At 38.5% G+C, this 24,174-nt stretch overlaps 1 protein-coding gene across 1 annotated transcript in view; it reads left to right on the top strand.

Moving 5' to 3' along the window:
• The window catches only part of LOC136866481 (armadillo repeat-containing protein 2), a 130,745-nt gene that overhangs the window by 84,403 nt on the left and 22,168 nt on the right, over positions 1–24,174 (top strand). The window lies entirely within an intron of this gene.

Raw genomic sequence — 24,174 nt, 5'->3', positions numbered from 1 at the left:
CCAATGTTCGTACTCGAGCACACAATATTGTTATGCACTTTCCAGGGCTGAAGGGGAGTGCTAGGAATGCCCAGTCAGAGCCAATATTTTGAACACTTTTTCGATGCTAATATTGTGAAAACCATTACTACCTATACAAATATTTATACTGAGGAGGTGAAAAAGAAATTTGTGTGTGAGAGAGACGCAAGACGTACCGACGAGACTGAAATTCGTGCCTTCAATGGAATTTTATTGCTCACTGGTTGTTTGGGATTAAACCAAAGAAATAGCAATCAAGTATGGGACACTTCCTGTGGATCTCAAGTGGAATCATGTTATCTTGCTTTGAGCGAAAAAAAATTCCATTTTCTCTTGCGTTGCGTTAGGTTCAACAAGATACATGATTACATGTGATAAATATAATTTTTTATCCGTATTGATGATATTTGATTGGAATATTAACAATAAGTTAATTTATTAATTTGACACCTAATCAATACAATAAGTCTTGTCTTTGTTGATTTACATGTTAACTAAAATGATACATGTTTCGCCTTGTATATAGGCATCATCAGCCATTGCCTTAACCTTGAAATAAAATCAGGCACCTGATTTACATATACATGAATTAAAACAAATTTTTAAAAAGCCTTGGAGAGACTTGAACTAAAATTAACATATGGTAAAAGACTTGTAATAATCTTGGTTTTAAAGATATTACAATGAGTGAGGAAATATACAATTGGTGGAAGTATTTGTAATATGACATTAGAAGGCTTCTATTATAATTAAAATGAACAAAGCAACAGTCTGTTATGAACAAGTGATAAGATTGCTATAAAATTATGTTGGCCAACCAGCGGTTACAACGAAAATGACGATCAAAATCGTATATAATAAAAAACAATATTGAATAAAATAATGTTGAAGGATGGTCAAGTGACCTGTAATTATTTGTTTTATGAGATAAGAGTCGAAAGTCGATGGCATATGGTGAAGTTGTGGTTCACTTTGATAAAAAAATACGAAGTTGTAGTTGAAGGTTGAAGGACAATAAATTGGACCTCTATGGACCATCTCTAGTTGATGCAATGCTAAAATGTTGTTAAGAATATGGGTTTATTGACAAACTAGTCGAAACGGCAGTGTGACAGTTGAATCATTTGACAATGGTGAGGGTAATTTGTTACGTTATAAACTAAACGTTATTGACAATTATCAGCTTCTTACTTCGAGTGTTATAGCTGTAGGTTTGAGTTGGTTTGTTGGTTTGAGCTGATGATGCCTATATACAAGGCAAAACATGTACCATTTTAGTTAATATGTCAATGTAAATCAACAAAGACAAGACTTATTGTATTGATTACGTGGTCAAATTAATAAATTAACTTATTGTTAATATTCCAATATACATGATCGCGCACTGCGCCGAGAATTGGATCTATTTGCACCGATCCAAGAAATATTTGATATGTTCATTAAAAAATTTCAACATTCATTTTCACCCAGTGAGTACTGTCCCATCGATGAACAGTTGGTTGCATTTAGGGGAAAAATCTCCATTCAAAGTGTACATGCCCAGCAAACCAGCTAAATATGGAGTAAAAGTTTATGCTTTGGTTTGTGCAAAGAGTATTTACACCGTGAATTTAGAGGTTTACATTGGAACACAGGCTGATGGAAGTCCTTTCCAAATGTTAAACTCTGCTGCTGACGTCATTCTAAGGATGGTCCAGCCCATTCAAGGTACGAATCAAAATGTGACAGGGGACAACTGGTTCACTTCCATTCCTCTGACAGAAAAGTTGTTCACTGAGAAGAAGCTGACGTACCTTGGGACTGTTTGCAAGAACAAAACGAAAGATTCCAAAAGAGTTTCAGCTGAAAACTAATCGTAAAGAACATTCATCCCTGTTTGGGTTTCATAAAGACATGACCCTTGTGTCTTACTGTCCCAAAAAGAAGGCAGTGTTGGTGCTGTCAATGCACCATGACAAAGAAATTGATATTGAAACAGGTGATTTAGAAAAACGTGCCATGGTTACATGTTATAATCACACTAAGGTTGGAGTAGACATTTTAGACCAAATGAGTGCGAAATATTATGTTTCCCGCTGCACCAAACGGTGGCCGATGGTGGTGTTTTTTGATCTTGTGAACATTAGTGGCATCAATGCTTCAAGAGTGCACACTGCAAATCATAACCACCAGCCTACACCAAGACGAAAGTTTCTGGAGACCGTTGCATGGGAATTTATGAAGCCTCAGATCGCCAGACGTGCTGTACTGCCAATGATTCCGACTCCCCTGTGACGACGAGCTAAGGATCTTTTAGGAATTACAGATGAACCACCTGCACTTCAGATCCGAGACAACAAAGTTGGCCGGTGCTTCCTTTGTGGACGTGGGAAAGACAGGTCGACAAGAAAGAGTTGCGTGCGCTGTAGCAGAAGGGTGCTGACGTGTCGAGACTGACTATTCAGAATTTGAAAATGAACACCTACTGTGCACAGTTGATGGCAGTGAATTTTGCTTAAATTTCCACACAACAGACTCATTAGGCATGAGGAACCTGCACTAAATTTTAGTTTCAGGTTTATTGTAAAATTCAATTTGGTGTTAAAAATGAACTAAATTCTCCAAATATATGAAATTGTTAACTATTTTCTTTATTTCAACAATGCAAATACCATAATAACACTTTATTGTTTAGAATGTTGAGTGAATTACTTTTGTCAAACAAACATTTTGGTGCTAAAGACCACTTCCCGTATTATTGTTGTCTGTGTGGTGTTGGGTAGTTTGTAAAACCATACATTTTCATCAATATTAATTTCAATGAATGTATATACAGAATATATGAGTTTCATGAAAGTATGCATTCATAATGATGAAACCTGGAGCCTTAAACTTGGATTAAATTTCAATCACGTCAAAATTGAAAATACACCACTTTGGTTTATTTACTTTTAAGAAATTTCAAAGGGTGAAGTTTCTTAAATTTTGTAATAACAATGCTCAGAATAGTCTAAAGATTGATATATTATTATTATTATTATTATTATTATTATTATTATTATTATTATTATTATTATTATTATTATTATTATTATTATTATTATTATTATTATTATTATTATTATTATTATTATTATTATTATTATTATTATTATTATTATTATTATTATTATTATTATTATTATTATTATTATTATTATTATTATTATTATTATTATTATTATTATTATTATTATTATTATTATTATTATTATTATTATTATTATTATTATTATTATTATTATTATTAAAGCGTCTTTATTGTGGCGAAGTTAGGGCTCCTGGCCCTTTCTTACACTTAACCACTTCATGTATATACAATGTATATTTTACATAAAATTTAAACATATGAAATCTTTACAACCTAAAGTATAATTAAAGCAACTGAAGTATCACTAACTAAACTAAGGTGAGTAAAGTATAACTAAATTATATACAGGAACACATTGCAATAACAACCATACTCACTCTCATTCATGCATCCCATTCACACTCAAGAAAGACTGGAAGTGCTTAAAAGATGACGCTGGCAAAGGATTTTAAATTTTGTCTTAGATTTAGCTTCCCTGATGTCATTGGGGAGTTCATTCCACCAGCTCGTGGCGGAGATTGTGAACGATCTGTTGTAGGTTGCGGTTCGATGCACAGGAATTTCTAGCGTACAGCCTGACCGGGTATTGAACAGGTGCAGGGAACTAAGGTAGCGAAATCTGGTGGATAGGTAAGGAGGAGTGTTTTCAGAAAGCACTTGATACACCAAAGTAGTTGCGTGGAGTCTACGTCTGTCATTCAGTCGTAACCAAGATAATTGTGTATAGAATGGGGATACATGGGCGTATGGTCGTATGTCGAATGCATACCTGATGCATGCATTTTGGGCACGTTGCAGTCTCATGCTTTGCTCGTTATTGATATCAATAAAAACTGTATCACAGTACTCGAGAATTGGAAACAAGAGTGATTGAATGAGCTTTATTTTCAAGGACCGAGGAAATATATTTTTAAACCGCTTCAGAGGATGCAGGCTTTGATATACCTTTTGGCACACTTTCATCACATGTTGCGACCAGTTCAATGTTTCGCTTATAGCCACACCAAGATTCATAACTGTTTCACAAAATGGAATAATGGTATTGTTTAGTGCTACAGGAGGAATTTCGTATTGTTTTAAGACGTGTAAGTTTTTTGAAGTACCAATGATTATTGCTTGCGTTTTAAGAGGATTAATTTTGAGATTGTGACTCAATGCAAAATTACTTATGAGACTTAAATCAGCATTAACTTTTTCTACAGCACTCTGAATTTTATCAGTTCTTGAGTGGTAGTAGATCTGCAGATCATCAGCATAAAGATGATACTCGCAATGTGTAATCAATTTGGCAACATCGTGTAAGTAAATTGCAAACAGCAATGGTCCAAGTACAGACCCTTGGGGTTTGTTAAGCCACTCAGATCTGCTATTATTTACTTTGACACACTGACGGCGATTTTTGAGGTACGAACTGAAAAAGTTTATTGCCGTCTTGCTGAAATTTAATGAATCCAATTTTGAAAGTAGCAGTTGAGGAACAACAGTATCAAAAGCACTAGAAAAATCAAGTAGAACCAATACAGTCACTTGTCGAGTGTCCATTGCCTGTCGGATATCATCAGTTACTTTCAGTAGGGCAGTTGTTGTGCTGTGTCCTTTCTTGAAACCAGATTGGTAAGGGTCAAGCAGTGAGAAGTTAGTCAAGTAAGTGAGGACTTGTTCGTGTACCAAGCGTTCTAGTACTTTGGAAAGGGGTGGGAGAATGGATATAGGGCGATAATCTGATGGTAAACTAGGAGAATTCTTCTTAGGAATAGGAATGACGATACCGTGCTTCCACACAGTTGGGAATACTCCCTGAACAAGGCAATGATTAAATATATGCGTCAGAATAGGTAATATGGCACCAATAATATTTTTTATGAAAGATAATGGTATGTCGTCATTACCCGGAGCATCAGACTTGAGAGAGTAAATTACACGCTTCACATCGTTCGCCCCAACTTTTTTGAAAGTGAATTTTACTTGATTTACTCGGGAATGAGCATTTATGGCGTTAATATCATCATCAGTTAGGTCATCAACTGGTTGATGATGATTGATGATGATGATGATGATGATGATTATTATTATTATTATTATTATTATTATTATTATTATTATTATTATTATTATTATTATTATTATTATTATTATGATTATTATTAGGATAGTTAGCATCATAGTCATTATTGTCAGTAATATCATTATTAGTGTATGCTGCTTTCGTAAAATGAGAATTTAGATCATCAAGTGGTATACTGGGTGTCTGCATGGTCAGGCTGCGACCTATACCCATCTGATGCAAATGTTTCCATATTAGTGCTGAATTTCGTCTGTTTGTTATCTCTTGAATATATTTATACTTGCTGTTACGAATTAATTTCTTAACTTGATTTCGGAGAATACGGTAATTTTCGAAATCACTAGTGCTTTCAGTTCGCCTAAATCGCCTATACCAAGCATCACGATTTGCCATGACCGACTTAATTTCATTTGTTAGCCAAGGAGACGAAGGGTGAGAAACTCGAATTTGCTTCTTCGGAGCGTGTTTGTCATACAGTCCTAATATTAAAGAGTTCAGTCTGTCAACCTTATCATCAATGTCATTAGTCAGTAGAATGTCATTCCACGGCAATTGATATGCTTCATTTCGTATTATCTCAGTATTAAAATGCTTGAAGTCTCTTCACATTATGTACCTGGTTTTATACTTTGGTGCCTTGAGAGAGTAACATAAGTATATGAGATCGTGGGTCGAAATACCTGGTACAGCAAGCTGTCCATGTTTTACCACTTTCTGCGGATTGTTTGTTATAATAAGGTCAATCAGTGTGTGAGACGTGTGGTTTATTCTGTGAACATGGTTAGTCGCGTCTAGTGTTAGTATATTGTAATCCAAGCCATGGAATAGGTTTTGTAAGTATGTTGATTCGTTACTTGTATATAAAATATATTGCTAAATTTTAAGCTTGAAGGATAATTAAATACCATTGAAATATATTGTGGGCTACAAGGGTAGCCCACGCGCTTATCTGTGTAACAAAACATGATGCACCTGATGGAGGGTTAAACCACTAGCAATATAATACACATGTATAGAGAGAAAATAATGTTTGAATACTGAGGATAGCACTGAGGAAAACCTCATAGGTCATAAACAAATATAACCTGTCAGAAAATAGATGGATATACACTGTGATATTATCAATCATTTTAAAACAGGAAAAGTTCTTGTATCTTACTTCCCTACCTAGTAATATCCATAGTATAAATTCCAGCAATCACACTCTAGTTTAGAATATTAGACGGCAACTGACTGGCATAATAAGCACTTTTGAAAACTGGAATACACCTACTAGTCACTATGTAATAAAATTAGAGATACAGAAAGACAAGTACTACATAAAAGGAGCACATAATAAGATAAACACAGTGTCAGGACACTGAATCATTTAATCATTTTTTGGCATTAAACAACAAGTGCAATAGCCTTTGTCATAATACATTAATACAGTATAAACAACATTTATTTGCACACACAAGAAAAAGGATATGATTTAGGAGCTGAAGTTTAAAAATAACATACTGACAGAGTCAGACAAATAAAAAGAACCAATATAGGTATATGGTACTTACAGGTAAAAACATGATTTTTGATGGGGGATTTGGTGCACCCACGCAATAGAATTAAATACAATCTTAACTTTGATCTTCCCTCAGTACCAATGGAGGCAGCAAGCCAATAACAGAAACCATGGCATGCGAGTCCACATTTTGTCACATATGAAAAGTTGTCCTATTTACCCCAAAGCCGGCCCCATGGTGTAGGGGTAGCATGCTTGCCTCTTACCTGGAGGCCCCGGGTTCGATTCCTGGCCAGGTCAAGGATTTTTACCTGGACCTGAGGGCTGGTTCGAGGTCCGCTCAGCCTACATGATTAGAATTGAGGAGCTATCTGATAGAGAGATAGCGGCCACGGTCTAGAAATCCAAGAATAACGGTGAGAGGTTTTGTTGTGCTGACCACATGACACCTCGTAATCTGCAGGCCTTTGGGCTGAGCAGCGGTCGCTTGGTAGGCCAAGGCCCTTCAAGGGCTGTAGTGCCATGGGGTTTGATTTTATTTACCCCAAAAATCACCTTTGAACTCAACAATTCAATACCCAGAGTAACCAAACCCGCAGTCGAGTTCAACCATCAAGGAATCCGTAGCGAAAAGGAAACACAAGCCCAAGAAGGAAACCCAAGATGACGTGAACATGCTAAGAGAAAAGAGGAGAGTAAAAACGGCCACACTGTCTTTAAAATGTAAAATGGTGGACCCATTGGAAATAAACAAGCAATAATCGAATAAAATCAAATATTATCATGGCGTTCACCAATGAACCTGCAAGAAACAATTAAACCATGAGTTAATAGAAACTTCCATATAAAAGAAAAGGAATAGTTAATCAATGGATTTCTCCCAGGAGCACAAACATTCATATGGAATCACATTCGCACAGGACCATTATCAGTAGATAGACCAAAACATAACAATGCATAAGAGAAAAACGACCCTTATAAACAAAGAGTCGGAACACTTTCTCGCAGTAAACAAAGAGTCGGAACACTTTCTCGCAGGCACGGAGAAATTATTATGTCAGGAAACCCAAAGCTCGACATTCCTCGCAGACAAAGTCCTGTCATAGTACGCAGTGATAACCAAAAACAGCTACAATGTTATCACATCTTTCTCAGGCATAGAAAGAACCAATCTCCAGGAAATAACCCCAAAAAACAGCCAATACTGTCTCAATAAGAGAACAGACAACAGGATGATTTCTCAGATATGAGAGCCATAAAATGCCCTCTTGCACGGAATCCCAAAGGGGAGAAAGAAGTCAGGTCAAAAACTCAGACAGAAAAAAAGAAGAAAAAAGGCTCCACAAATAACACACACTCAAACATGCACAACTAACTCACACACAATGAGTCCTTGGGGAGAAACTAACCCCAAAAAGGGTGCATCAAATACCAAACGCCAGGCAGCAGAAAATACAAGGCAAGGGAAACAGTATTTCTGCCTAGACTTAAAATAAATTCATATCAAAGGAAAAAAGAACAACTACCAAGTGATAACATAAATCATATGGGTTACTCTGTGATCATTAACATCAAGACGGCATAGACATAAGCCAAAATGTCAGAAAAGTTTAAAAAATCACAGATAACATCATCAATCATCAATCACTACTGATCTGCATTTAGGGCAGTCGCCCAGGTGGCAGATTCCCTATCTGTTGTTTTCCTAGCCTTTTCTTAAATGATTGCAAAAGAAATTGGAAAATTATTGAACATTTCCCTTGATAAGTTATTCCAGTCCCTAACTCCCCTTCCTATAAATGAATATTTGTTCCAATTTGTCCTCTTGAATTCCAACTTTATCTTCATATTGTGATCTCTCCTACTTTTAAAGACACCACTCAAACTTATTCGTCTATTGATGTCCTCCCACGCCATCTCTCCACATACCACTTAAACAAGCAGCTCGTCCCCTTTCTCCCAAGTCTTCCCAGCCCAAACTTTGCAACATTTTTGTAACACTACTCTTTTGTCGGAAATCACCCAGAACAAATCGAGCTGCTTTTCTTTGGATTTTTTCCAGTTCTTGAATCAAGTAATCCTGGTGAGGGTCCCATACACTGGAACCATACTCTAGTTGGGGTCTTACCAGAGGCGTATATGCCCTCTCCTTTACATCCTTACTACAATCCCTAAATACCCTCATAACCATGTGCAAAGATCTGTACCCTTTATTTACAGTCCCATTTATGTGATTACCCCAATGAATATATTTCCTTATATTGACACCTAGATACTTACAATGATCCCCAAAAGGAACTTTCACCCCATCAACACAGTAATTAAAACTGAGAGGACTTTTCCTATTTGTGAAACTCACAACCTGACTTTTAACCCTGTTTATCATCATACCATTACCCACCATCCATCTCACAACACCAGAAAGGTCACCCTCCAGCCACTCACAATCTTGTAATTTATTACTTACAGCTCCAGAAGTAAAGAAGAAAATGTGAGGGGCTTTAAATGAGAGTCCTCATACACGAATAAAATTAAAACGACATAAGTCAGGTGGTAACTCAAAAACGCTACCCAATAAAACAAATTCATAATTTTCTCCACCATTTTACCAAAGCACTCCCCTCAGATAATCAGAGATTAGAACAGAAAAGAAGAAAATAGAAGAAATTTTGAGGTCGGAGTTCTACAGCCTCCTTGCATTTGAGAGCGGAAATTCACATTGACTGTCAAGAAACGTATCACAGCTTTACATATGTTGGAGATTAACACTCCCTTCCAATGAACTTGAGCTAAAGAACAGAAAAAGAAAAAAGAAAAAAAAAAGGAAAAATACGGAAAGTTGTAGTTTTGGGTTTAGCTCAAGCTTAGGGGCTAGGTGTTTGAAATAATCTTAACACTTACTTTCATTTACACACAACATATCATTCTACAAACCACATAAACCCACAGTAGTAAATTCCAGAGTACATCCCTCCTTATAGGGTTGGTATCAGGAAGGACATCCAGCCATAAAATGGCTTAATCCACATTAGTGCCGGCCCCCAAATAATTGGGATAAAGGCCAGGATAGGAGAAGAAGAAAAACATGCTATCTCTCTGAGTAGTGATTTATTTTTAAGGACCCTGATAAGTTGTCACAATTTGATCACTAGAAAAGTTTGTGTTTGTACAGAACAGTAACCCCAGTTTAGTAGATATCTGATGCATCGTTGGTGGATATCAAAGTTAAAACAATTGCCACATATTTTATATAATTTCCATGTGTGGACTAATACTTGGTGCTCAAACTCAGACTTGCTCTGTCATCTTGTTCAGCTTGACAATGGACAACTTCAAGATTTTGCCATCACTGAAATACAACATTCTGATGCCATTCTCTGGAACATTTTATATTGTAATGGGATGTCTGCCATTTTGTTTGTACACCTTGGGGAGGAGTGAGTTGGTTTGGCCCCACCTGAGAGCAGTTAACATCACTACTAAGCTATTGGCTCCACCTCCTCTCGCATGGCTACCACTCAGGAAGGACTAGCTAGGAGTGTAGGCCAGTCCCTCTCTAATGTTTCCCTAGAAGGCTCTGGGTGACTAAGCCCAGAATGTTTGAATCGAGAGAATATCCTGAGAAGCTACCTGCCTATATAAGGAGCACAGTCAACCAGTCAGTCGGTCAGTCATTGAGTTGCGGAGTTGTGTCTAGTTGAGTGTCTGTCATGAAGTTGTGTTTGGTTTTGAGTCTGCCTGCAGTCTATGAGTGCTCTTGAAGACCAGCTAGTTACATCAAACAGAGACAGAGACTGCTGGAGTGTGCAACTGATGAATGAGTGACAGTGGCTTATTGAGACAAACAATGCATTACATGCAACATTGAAAACTGTGCCGTGTGATTGTGTTGGTGCATACGTGATAGAGAGAGCAAACTGGTGAACAAGTATATCTGTATTAGGTATAGTAATAGCAGTTAAATAAAGCTCAGTCTTAGAAATAAACGCTACCAGTTGTGTGTTTATTTGTCACCCTACCGATCCATCATGTTATAGCTGGTGACAGAAGCGAGATTAACTGGTAGTGTATTTTTTGGTTTATAGAAGTTGCTGGTGAGTAGCAAAGATGGTTGCCAAAAACTTCCAGGCTCTTCTCAGTAAGCACTGAGAAATTAAGAGTGAACTTAAATCCAGTCAAGATGAAGTTAAGATTGAACTTAAATCTAGCCAGGACCGACTTAAAATTGAGCTTACATCCAAACAGGATCAACTCATTAGCAAACTTACGTCCAGCCAGGACCAACTCATTAGTGAACTCAAAAACAAACTTAAGTATGAGCTAAAATTGAGTCAGGAAGAAATTAACTGTGAACTAAAATAGGAATTGAGTAAACTAAAAGGTTGACAGTAAAAATTAGAACAAGAAGTGCACACACTTAGAACAAAGGTGAATAGTGACATCATGCAGGACGTTAATGAACTAGTCAAGAAGCTGTTTTGGGAAATGCTGCAGGATGAGGAATCTATACGTAGAGCCCTGCATGGATGCGGATATCCGTGAAGTTATTGTCTTGGCGGATGCAAACTGTATGACACTGCGGATAATTTTGTGGATAATTTATAAATAATGAAGTTTATTGATTTTCACTCAGGTAAACCCTTATTTTTGCTTGTGGTTAGGCAACTCTTTACAGTTGGTATGGGAGAATGGTAATATATAAAGAGCCTTGAGACCATAAAGCCATAAATCTGACCTAAGCCTAACTGGCTCCTGCCCACAATTAACGGAAGGAAGGAACAAAGGTCAATACATTGGTAGTTGGCGCAAGAGAAAATCCCTCACAAAGCTCTGCCTGTAGGCGGTCTGGTGTCAGGTATTAGGCCTATTGTATTATGTTAACAGATCTATCCACTTCAATACCTTGGGTGCAGTATACTGCAGTTAAATATTTACAATATTCGCGGATAACCATTTGCGGATGCGGATGACCATTCATAGATGGGGGTGTGGATGAAGGAAGTGCGGACGTGGATCAGATGCGGATAATATTTTGTATATCTGTGCAGGGCTCTATCTATAGGTTGAGACCTGAGAAAGGATATCAGTCCCCTGCATGGAGAATGACAGCCATGGAGACTCGAACGAAGCCCAACAGCATTGATGGTAACTCCAGTGTCACAAAGGTGAAACTGCCACGTTACAACAGGACCACTTCCTGGAGAATGTTCCAGAGGCAGTTTGAGACCATCTTTGAGCACAATGGTAAGAGGACCTAGCATGCCAATGAAATGCTGCAGGAATTCGCCACCATGGTCGGGCAATTAGCCCATAAGGCTCTGGACGGGCTACCCCAGGCATCCAGCACGAGGCAGCCTACACTTTCTAGTGTAAAACAAAAGCTAAAGGTTTCCACCTATTCAATACTATTTGTTGTATCCTTAAAAAAGTTACATATATTTGTTGAAACTAATTTCAGTCTTTCCAGAGACCATCATCAGTCAAAATCCAAGTTTAGGCAAGACATGAATATAGATCAAATTTATTAAGCAAGCATGAAATAAAAATTTGAGAAACACTCATCACAATCACATGTCCCGTGCAAGCTCTCAGCTGTCCTCCAATTTGAGGACTGCACCTCACAGAAGACCAGGTGAAACACTAAACTACCAGCACTTGAAGAATCTTCTAGAACTCAGTTCAGCTAAAATAAGTGTGAACAGAATATGTTGATGAGAAAGTGATGATCTGTTTGGCACGAGGTATTTAGAATTTGTAAATTCACATAAATATAATAGATTTTTCAGCTATGGGAAAATATATTATAGACTCAAACGATAAATTCATGAATCATTATCATCATCATCATCATTTCCCATTATCCAGCTGTAGCCGGGTAAGGGCAAATATGGTTCCTCTCCACTTTCTTCGGTCTTCCCACCACTCCTCCTCCAACACTCCAACACTGTGTCCCAGTCCAGGTTTCTTTCTCTAATACTGTGTTGGATTGTGTCCTTCCATCTCAATTGTGGTCTTCCGTGGCCTCTCCTTCCTTGCATTTGCATTTCCGTCACCTTTTATGGCATTCTTTCTTCACTCATTTGCTTTATGTGCCCAAACCATCTTAATCAGCTCTTCTCTATTCTATCATTCATTTTTTCCACTCCAATTTCTTCCCAGATTTTCTCATTCCTTATTTTGTCCCTTCTACTCTTCTGTATCATACTCCTCAAGAACATTTCGGCTGCCTATATTTGACTCATCCTTCTTTGTCATTGTCCAAGTTTCTGCTCCGTTAGTTGTTATGGGTACATAATACATCTTGTACATAGTTTCCTTTGCTTCCATTGGCACAGCTTTGTCCCATAACATGTTTCTTACACTATGATAGAAACAGCTTCCAGATTGAATCCTCTTACTAATTTCAGTGAATTAATGGAGAATGCTCGACTGGATGCTGAAATTCACGAATATTGATCAAAATCTAAATATCTTAAAAACGGTTGATAAGGGCTTTGTGCTCAATATCTTTGAGAATTGTTTCATCTACCTGGATCAATTCTTTAATCCCAATTTCAATCTTAAAAGTAAACTCGTGTCCTCATCCCGAGGTGGTGCAGCTCTTTTCAGGCACACCCCCATTGGAGGTGAGCTGCATGTACCATTTCAACCACATACCAGCCCTCCTGCCATTCTTAAATTTCTGGCAGTACCGGGAATCGAACCCGGGCCCCCGAGGACGGCAGCTAATAACACTAACCGTTACGCTACGGAGGCGGACAATTTCAATCTTAATGAAATAAATGAAATATCTAAAAAAACAAACCTTTTATTATTTCGATTTATTAATTCCTATTTTCAATAAAAAGAAAGTACTCTAAACCCCCTTATTTCCCTCCACCAGCAATCACCCACCTTTCCATGCCCCTCAGCCCCACCTAAGGCATTTTCTTTTTCTTTTTTTGATAATGGAAACAAATGGACATTTCAACACTTTCTCATCAACATATTCTGTTCACACTTGTTTCAGCTGAGCTGAGTTCTAGAAGATTCCTCCAAGTGCTGGTATTTTAGTGTTTCACCTGGTCTTCTGTGAGGTGCAGTCTTTAAATTGGAGGAAAGCTGAGAGCTTGCACAGGACATGTGATTGTGATGAATGTTCCTCAAATCTTTATTTCATGCTTGCTTCATAAATTTGATCTATATTCATGTCTTGCCTAAACTTTGATTTTGACTGATGATGGTCTCTGGTAAGACCAAAACTAGTTTCAACAAATATTCTGTATGTAACATTTTTAAGGTTACAACAAATAGTATGGAATAGGTGGAAACCGTTAGCTTTTGTTTTACACTATATTGCTCTTCAATACAGATTAATAAGGAATTTAACCCTTTCCCACGGAATATCTTTGACTCACTGTCGGGCGAAACCTAGAGTAATAATTTGCTTGTCAGGTATAGTTGTGGAGTACCTTCACTGAATAATTTATGCTGTAAAAACCACCTTAAGATACCAATTTCAAATTTTGTGAAAATGAAAACCTACAACCTGTTTTCCAGTCATTGACCGGGTCAGGGATGGAATGAATGAAGCAGATATAGGCTATTAGTACGATGGGGTCGCCACTCCCGAAGTGATTTATTAATGAATGATAGATGCTATGAAATGAGAATGGAGAGTGTTGCTGGAATGAAATATGACAGGGAAAACCGGAGTACCCAGAGAAAAACCTGTCCCGCCTCCGCTTTGTCCAGCACAAATCTCACATGGAGTGACCGGGATTTGAACCACGGTATCCAGCGGTGAGAGGCCGACGCGCTGCCGTCTGAGCCACGGAGGCTCTTCAAATTTTGTAACGATGGAAAATACACTATAGTTATTCTAAAATGATACAATGAGATCACCTAATTACACGCAAGAACCCCCTCCTGTTGAGAATGATACATCAAGAAGCATCCAATATGGTGCATAATGTTAAATTGCTTGTTCTTGAAGCCAGTCTGAATTACTGGACCTGATGGGGCTCTTATTTTCTTGGTAATGCAGAGAACGCAGGAATTAACCCTGAATCTCCCAATTTATTTCCTTATCAGGATCAGTCGGATGAAGATATTTAGATAGCAAATCGTATTTTCTCTCGGACATATAAACTATAAACAATGTTTTACTGAATGGGATTGAAAAATAAATTGACATTAGTTGGAATATTATGTAATTAAGTAGAGGCTCATAGTCCGAAACAGAATTAACTGAAGAATTAAAACTGATAATTATGTTTTTTACAAGTAGGCCTAATATTTTTAAAGGAGACGGTACCTGAATGAACATTTCCTGTCCTGTGCCGTATTTTGATTTCCCTCAGATTCATATCCTGTCCCAACTGCTTCCCATACCATTTTTATTATCATACCTACAACTTCAAACTCACTACCATTGCATTTGTTAACATATTGATCTAATTTGTAAAAAATGTCCTCCGCACTCAACTGGTTATGAGCAGCCATGTTGCTGCAATGTGTTTATATTCAGTCACCTGTCTGTTCTATCTAAGTAAATATATAACAGAACACTTTATTTTAGGATTCCGTGCATGCCAGTTGTATCTAGGAAGCGTAGGGAATTCACTGGTTCCAAACAGTTATATGTTTAGCAGACAGATGGCAGAGAAAGTCGGTTTGAAAGTCGAGTACGCTTTACTACGCAACCCGCGGGAGACAATGTGCGACTCCAGTATGCTTTACTACGCAATTTGCGGGAAAGAGTTAATACCCACGAGCTTACACTTTTCGTCGATGGGCTCCAATAATGCCAAGATCTGACAAAGAGTGATGTGTAGTGGGGAGCGTAACCTCAGGGGGGGGCCTGACGATAGCCTCATCACCAAGGATACAAGCCGCCAATCGCAAGGACACACCAGAGGCTTCCCCAGTAACAGCAGAGCAACGCATGCTACTGCTGAGATGCCAAGACCCTCATGAGGTCACCTGTTGGAACTGCAGTGAGCATGGCCATCTGCAGAAGAACTACCATGTGGGAGTAGCCCCTAATGACGGAAACGAGTAAGGGTCAACAAGGAGAGGGTATCGTCAGTGGTATCACTACCATCTCCTTGCTTCACACTAAACGTGGTCTCTGAGCAGAGCGATAACAGCCAGATCATTGATGGGTAGCTTAGGGATAGGCTATGCCATCTCATGATAGACGCAGGTGCAGCAATAACCATCACCAAATCAGATATCACCAAGGAACAGCCAGAGAGGGAGCCAAACCACCCTTACGTGATGTAAAAAGCTTCAGGGGACACCATTCCAGTCCTTAAGAAGATGCTACTCGACCTGATGCTGGAACAATGACACCTATGAGCCTTGGCTTTCATCACTGTCGTCACAGATGAGGTCATCTTGGTCTCAGACACACTATGGACATACAAGATGACTTTCGACTACATCTTATGGCTCGGTTGGAATGTACACCCCCCGCCGAGTAGCTAGACTAGCATTTCCCAATGAGGAGGTGATACCTGCCTACAATGAGATGGTTGTGATGGCATGGCTGTAGGGGTCTGCATAAGGAGATAGGTTGCTAATGCATCCCAGACCAACGACCATGAAATGAGGACTCTCTACTTCGCTACTCTCGTCTCTGCATAAAGCTGCATGCTGTAATGAATGCTGAATTTGCCTTCAAAGGATTAGAGGATGCCCAGTGGGAATGAGCTTGGGACATGTGAGTTAGTAACGTGTATTGTGCCAGTGGACGATGAAGACGCCCAGACCCTGGAAGCAGATGAAGGTTTGGACAAGCTTTTTTTTTTTTTTTTTTTATTTATTGGTGATAAAATGTCCCATGAGCCTCTGGCTCGTGATAGGGACAATACAGTACATACTTTTTTAAGGCAACACAATAATTACATTTCATATACAATGGTTTTTCTGTAAAGTGACAAGTACTTTTTTTTTCTTTCTTTTTACATGTTAGGATCATAATTTTTCAGAAGTATATTCAGATATTGCATGGCTGTAATATACTAAATATGGACAATATATATATTATTGTATTAATTAAAGCAAGTTATATAGAGATTATATTAAGATATCTGTAAAAGAGTAATATTCCTTCAGTTTTTTCTTAAAACTTATAATCGATTTAGAGTTCTTTATAACAGGAGGCAACACATTATATTCCCTAAACATTGATGATTCTATGCCTTTCACTCCGTACTTTACTGAATTAGAATGAGAGGGATATATCCTTAATGATCCTCTAGTTTCATATCGATGAACTTCACTAAAGTGGGAGAAGTTAACAGTAGAATGGGTTAACTTCCTGTCTAGCTTATACATAAAGACTGCTGATGAAAATGCAATTTGTTTATGGAATGGCAGAATATTTGACTCTGAAAAAACTTCATGTGATGGTTTGAGGAAGGGGAATCCATACATGATTTTGATGGCTCTTTTTTGTAGAATTTCCAAATTATTAATGTAATCTTTCCTACATCTTCCCCAAATAAAGCTTGCGTATGTCAGATGTGGGTGGATTATTGCATAATATATACACTTCAATTGTTGATGAGAAAAATTACTGTATCTTAATCTGTGCATTATTCCTATCAAAGGGGTAATTTTGCTGATTACATAATCAATATGGCTTTTCCAGGAAAGTGTTGAGTCTAATATTATACCAAGATACTTAGCTGAGTTGACTCGCTCTATTACTTGGTCCTTTAGGTTAACAGTGTTAGCCGCTGTTATCTTATGGGCTGTTTTATGAAAGATTAGGTATTTTGTTTTAGTCACATTTATGATCATTTTTTTAGATAAAGCCCATTCCGATAACTTGTCCAAGTCACAATTTATGTCTTCCATAATTCGTGTTTCACATAGTCCTTTGTAAGTTATTAAGATATCATCAGCAAATACTTTACATTTCCCCTTTAGTGTTAGAGATTGTATGTCATTAATATAAATCAGAAATAGAATTGGACCTAGTACTGAGCCCTGCGGTATTCCCGTTTTTGTCTGCTGCTTAAAACTTTTAGTATCGTTAATCATCACATATTGTGTTCGATTTGATAAATAATTTTGGAACCATTTGTGTGCTAAACCTCTAATTCCTGCTAATTTTAACTTGTTCAGAAGTATTTTGTGGTCAACCAGGTCAAATGCTTTTTTAAGATCTATAAGTAGCCCTGCTGCTAATTTATTTTCATCTAAGGTCTTTTGAACATCTATTACTGTATCAAATACAGCATTATCAGTTCCTCTATTTGGGAGAAACCCATATTGATTATTGGAGAAGTAATTAGTTTTACACAGAAAATTTACCAATCTAATTTTTACTACCATCTCTATGAGTTTTCCAATTGCAGATAATATACTAATTGGTCTGTAATTGGATGGATCTGTGTTATCTCCTGATTTAAAGATAGGTACAATTCTGGCACATTTGAGTAATTGGGGTATTTCTCCACTGAGAATTGAACGGTTAATAATTTCCACAATATATGGTACTAAACTTTCAACACAGGTTTTTAATATGACATTGGTTATTTTATCTTCAGTTAAATTATTTTTATTTTTTAGAGAAGTGATAATTTTGAGCACTTCACATTCATCAGTAGGAGACATGAAAATACTATTAGTTTGACTTTCAGCTGTTGTGCTGCCATGAACTTGCTCGTCTTCAGGAAGACCTTTTCTTATATTTTCAGCTACATTAACGTATAGTTCATTTAGGTTATTGCATATGTCCTCTGTGTTTGTAATGCTGACATCATTTACCACCAGATGGCTGATTTCATGTTTATGTCCAAGCTTCCTATTTAACACTTCATTGACTACATACCATGTTTCTTTTTGGTTTTTGCAATTCTGTAATCTGTGTTCATAATACCTTTTTTGTAACTCTCTCTTCAATTTGGTTATTTTATTACTGATTCTTTTGTATTCTTCAATTACTTCTGCAGAGGGGTTTTTTACTTTAGTTTTTGAAAACAGTGTGTCTTTGATGTGAATCAGTGTTAGTAATTCTTGGGTAACCCAAGGTTTTAGGGGAATGTCTTTGGGGTTCTTTCTTTTTATTGAAATTGAGCTGGTTTCAATTCCTGTGCTGATATACTCAATAAATTTATTATAATAAGTGTTTATATCCATTTCCTCACATTTAAATTTATTTTGTAGGATATACTGATTTAATTTGTTGTAATTTACAAATTGCTTACCACTATCTTTGATTATTGGTACTGCTGGAACTGATTTTTCACTAGAAATTTCACATACCAGTAGGTAGTGATCACTTAAGTTATTTGTTATATTGAATACATGACATTTTTTACTACTATTTGTGACAAGTATGTGATCAATTAATGTGGAGGTTGTTTTTGTTACTCTAGTTGGGTATTTGTTATTACATGTTATATAGCCGTAAGTTGTTATTAAATTGTCATACAAAGTTCTGTTTCTGGAGGTAGAAAGCAAGTCTATATTTGTATCTCCAAGTATTATTGAAGTATGCCCTGAACTGCTATTTAGGATATTTTCTAGATCAAACAAAAAACTTGGAGAGTTACTATCCTGTGGGTTATAAATGGTAATGATTTCATATCTTTGATTTCCTTTTGTAATCATGACTTGCAGTATGCTATGAGATTTATTTATTTCATTTATGACATTGCTTTTCCATTTGTTTGAAACATAAAGCGAAACACCCCCACCTATCTGCTCTCTTACCACATGATGAGAAGTGTAGTTTTTTATTTCAAAAGCGTGGGTTAGTTTGTTGGTTAACCAATTTTCAGAGATTGCAAGAATATCTACTTCTTTAATCTGATCTAAGATAATTTGTATATTATCAAATTTATTTTTCATGCTTTGTGCATTTATGTGTAGGCCTTTCAATTCACATGATCTACTTTCTGAAACTCTATCTTTAATATAATTATAGAGGGTTTCACATTTAAATTCGTGTACTTCAAGAAATTTGTTTTCAGGATCCAGGTTTGGTTATGTAAGGACAAAAATTTGAAATTGAGTAAAGAAAGCTAGGAATTGAAGCGGGCACAACACAAGGAAAGGTTACCTCATTGTTTCCAGATCAGCTGGAGTGAGCAAGTTCATGCAGAACTTCAGGGTTTGCCACTAGCCTCGAAGGACCGTCCTGGAACTTACGGATATACACTTTACAGTCCCTGACCCATGTGCCAAATATTTTCCCCTGTTGCCGTAGCTCGCGGCATTTTTTGGCGAGGGTCTCATTCCTAGGCGTTAAGTGCTCGTTGATATAGATGTTATTTACCGAGCTATATCCGATTTCGTTCGTTTTTAGTGTCTTTTTTTGTCGTCTGCTACTGAGGATTTCTTCTTTCTTCCATCGATTAACAAACTTCACGATGATAGGTTGTGGTCCAGGTTTCGTGGATGGAAGTCTGTGTGCAGCGTCAATATCTTCGGGCTTTATATCGACTCCCAGCGCCTTGCCAACTTCAGTTACTTTCTGGAACACTTTTTCATCCTTTTCAGCAGGAACTCCATACACTAGTAAATTGTTTTTGCGTTGATACTGCTTCAAGTCTTCTAGCTCGTTCAAAGCTTTGGAAGATTATTTCCGATGTCTACAAATACCTGGAGGCAGAGAAGCTCAGGGAGCTTAAGGAGCTAATCCATGAGTTCTGGGACACCTTCACTGCTACAGAAGGACAGACAGGATGTACTGTCGCATCAACACTAGTGATGCCACCCCAAACTGGCAACAATCCTGCAGGGTACCCCTGGTAGGAAAGGCAGAAATTTATTGGATTCTCGATGACATGAAGCAGTGGGGAGTTACTGAGGAGTTGAACAGCCTGTGGTCACCATCAGTGGTTCTAGCCAAGAAGGAGAATGGTAAGCTCTACATCTGTGCTGATTACTGAAAAGTGAATGACATTACCAAGGAAGACTGTTTTCCATTACCCTGGATAGACTACACTCTGGACACGTTATGTGGAGCTCAGTGGTTGGACCTCAAGTCAGGGTACTGGCAGGTGGCACTCCATCTGGAAGACAAAGAAAAGATGGTATTCTCTACCAGCCAAGGGCTGTATCAGTTTACTGTGATGCCCTTTGGCCTCTGTAATGCGCCAGCATTCTTCGAGCATTCAATGGAGACTGGACTGAGAGGGCTAATGTATCTGGATGACATCATCATAGTTGAGTACACATTCAGGGAAAACATAAAAAAACTCCAGAGAGTGCTCCAGAGACTTCATGGGGCTTACCTGAAGGTGGACCCCAGAAAATGTCAGCTACTTTGGAAGGAGGTGCACAACTTGGGCCACATTATGTCACCAGAAGGCTTAGCAATGGATCCTAAGAATTTGGAAGCCGTCAGGGGCTGGCCGGCGCTGAAGGACAAGTGGGATTTCAGGAGCTTCCTTGGCCTTTGCATCTTCTACTGCAGGTTTTGACCTGGCTTTGCTAACATCTCAAAGCTGCTCATGCAGTTCACTGAGGAGAGAAGGTCATTCCAATGGTCATCAGAGGCAGAGACAGCCTTCCCTACATTGAAGGAGTCCCTGTGTTCGGCATCTGTCCTGGGATATCTCAAGCCTGGAGAGAATTTTATTGTGGACACCGAGGCTGGTGATGTTCGAATTGGTGGGGTTCTGTCATTGATGCAGGACTTTCAGGAGAAGGAGATCATGTACTTAAGCAAAATGTTGTCTAAAGCCAAGCAAAACTATCATGTGACATGTTGGGAAATACTGGCCATCATGAAGATGCTTGAGCACTTCCACAAGTACCTATGTGGGCAGCCATTCTATCTTTATACTGACCACTCAGCTGTGATATGGTTTCTATGGTTTCTAAGCTTCCATAACCTGGAGAGGCAGATGTGCTGTCTAATATAACTCAAGTAGTATGACTTCACTGCTGAACACTGCTAGGAAAGAAGACATTGAAACAATGATGCTCTATCCAGAAGACAGTATCCTGAGAACTATGCCCACTTTCAGAAGGTGGAGAGGTGTGGACTGTGAGGGCTGGGACTGAAATGCTCTGAGGAAGGAGCAGCTGAGGATGATGACATCGGGCAGGTTCTGAGGGAAGTTGAGTCACAACAGTGAATGGAGTGGAAGGACATCACCCAACACAGCCCAACCTACAAGGTATACTAGGCACACGTAAGGAACAACATTGAGAGGATGTGCTAGATGTGTGACACATATACGTGGAGTCAAGGCCCATGTATTAGAAGTAGTAGAACATTGGGGCACCTATCAAGAGGATAGCCATAGACATTTCTGGGCCATTTCCTGAGTCCAATACTGGAAATTCCTACCTACTCTTGGCCATGGACAATTTCACCAACTGGCTAGAGGTCTACATCATCCCCAACCAAGAGGCATTGACAGTAGTCGACTTCTTCTTCTTCTTCTTCTTCTTCTTCTTCTTCTTCTTCTTCTGCTTTTTCGGTGTACCAAGGGAACTGCACAGTGACCAGGGTAGAAACTTAGAGAGAGTCAAGGCTGATGCAAAAAGTTTTACAATGTCTAGAAATTCAGAAGACCTGTATGACGCTTCTCCATCCACAGTCAGATGGCATGATAGAATGTTTTATAAGGACCATCGAGGAGCATCTGAGGCAGGTGGTCTCATCGCTCAAGAGGGACTGGAATGAGAGGGTCTCATTCTTCATGATGGACATGACACCTGCCAACAGTCTTCTGGAGAGAGCTACACTTGCCTTGTGACCTGATGTTTGGCTCGGCATTAGAATAACAACAGAACAGCCAGTGATGGAATAAATGTGGGAATTGGTGGACCAGCTAAACAACCTTGATGACTGTGCCCACCAACATTGGAGGGTAGCCAGCGACCAGATGAAGGGCCACCAGAACCTGCTGGCAAACTCTACAGGCTTTCACAAAAGCGACTGGGTTTGGCTGTACCAACCAGTGTGGATGAAGTTGAATGAAGTGGAGGTCACCCAAGCTGTTGTCACCAGGATCATGGACATCGTCTACAGGGTCCACTGGCTTCCCCAAGGAAAGATGATGACTGTCCATCATGGTGCAGCTTGGGGTGAGCAGCCTTAAGCAGGAGGCAATGTAACAGGATATCTGCTGTACTGTTTGTAGTCTTTGGGGAGGAACAAGTTAATTTGGCCCCACCTGAGAGCGGTTGACATCACTGTTAAGCTATTGGTTCTACCCTCTCCGTGCATGGCCACCAGTCAGAAAGGCCAAGCTAGGAGTGAAGGCTGGGCGCTCTCTAATATCACCCTAGAAAGCTCTAGATAGTTAAGCCCATAATATTTGGATTGAGGGAATTCTAGAGATCTCACCCTTTCGGAAAATATAAGGCAGACAGCCAGTTAATTAGTCAGTCAGTCAGTCAGTTGTTGAGTTGTGGAGATATGTTCCAGTTGAGTGTTTGCCCTGAAATTGTGTTTGGTCCTGAGTCTGTCTACATCTGTGAGTGTCCCAGTTGTTGTATGTGAGAATGGAGTCTGATGAAAACCAACAAGGGACATTGAACAGAGACTGATGGAGTGTGCAACCGATGAATAAGTGACAGTAGCTTATTGTAACACAGTGGAAAAAACAAAAAAAAAAAAAATGAAGTGGTATATGGCTTTTAGTGCCGGGAGTGTCAGAGGAAAAGTTCAGCTCGCCAGATGTAGGTCTTTTGATTGACACCCGTAGGCAACCTGCACATCGTGATGAGGATGAAATGATGATGGAGACAACACATACACCCAGTCCCTGTGTCAGCGAAATGAACCAATTATGGTTAAAATTCCCGACCCCGCAGGAATCGAACCCGGGACTCATGTGATCAAAGGCCAGCACACTAACCATTTAGCCATGGAGCTGGACTGCAACACAGTACATTACATGCAATATTGGAAACTGTGTCATGTGTAACTGTGGAACCAGCATGATTGTGTTGATGCATAAGTGGTAGAGTGCAGCCTGTGAAGTAGTGTGTCTGTGTTAGTGTATAAGTAATAGTAGTTAATCAATCAATCAATCAATCAATCAATCAATCAATCAATCAATCAATCAATCAATCAATCAATCAATCAATCAATCAATCAATCAATCAATCAATCAATCAATCAATCAACCAATCAATCAGTCAATCAATCAATCAATCAATCAATCAGTCAATCAATCAATCAATCAATCAATCCTGATCCGCTTTTAGGGCAGTCGCCCAGGTGGCAGATTCACTATCTGTTGTTTTCCTAGCCTTTTCTTAAATGATTGCAAAGAAATTGGAAAATTATTGAACATTTCCTTTGGTAAGTTATTCCAATCCCTAACTCCCCTTCCTATAAAAGAAAATATTTGCCCCAATTTGTCCTCTTGAATTCCAACTTTATCTTCATATTGTGATCTCTCCTACTTTTAAAGACACCACTCAAACTTATTCGTCTACTGATGTCCTCCCACGCCATCTCTCCTCTGACAGCTCGGAACATACCATTCATTACAAGTAATAAATCTCATT

Source organism: Anabrus simplex, chromosome 1, assembly GCF_040414725.1.
Source record: "Anabrus simplex isolate iqAnaSimp1 chromosome 1, ASM4041472v1, whole genome shotgun sequence".
NCBI classification, from domain to species: Eukaryota; Metazoa; Arthropoda; class Insecta; order Orthoptera; family Tettigoniidae; genus Anabrus; species Anabrus simplex.
Note: the sequence above shows the minus strand (reverse complement) of the source record. Positions and strands in the feature narration are given on the sequence as shown.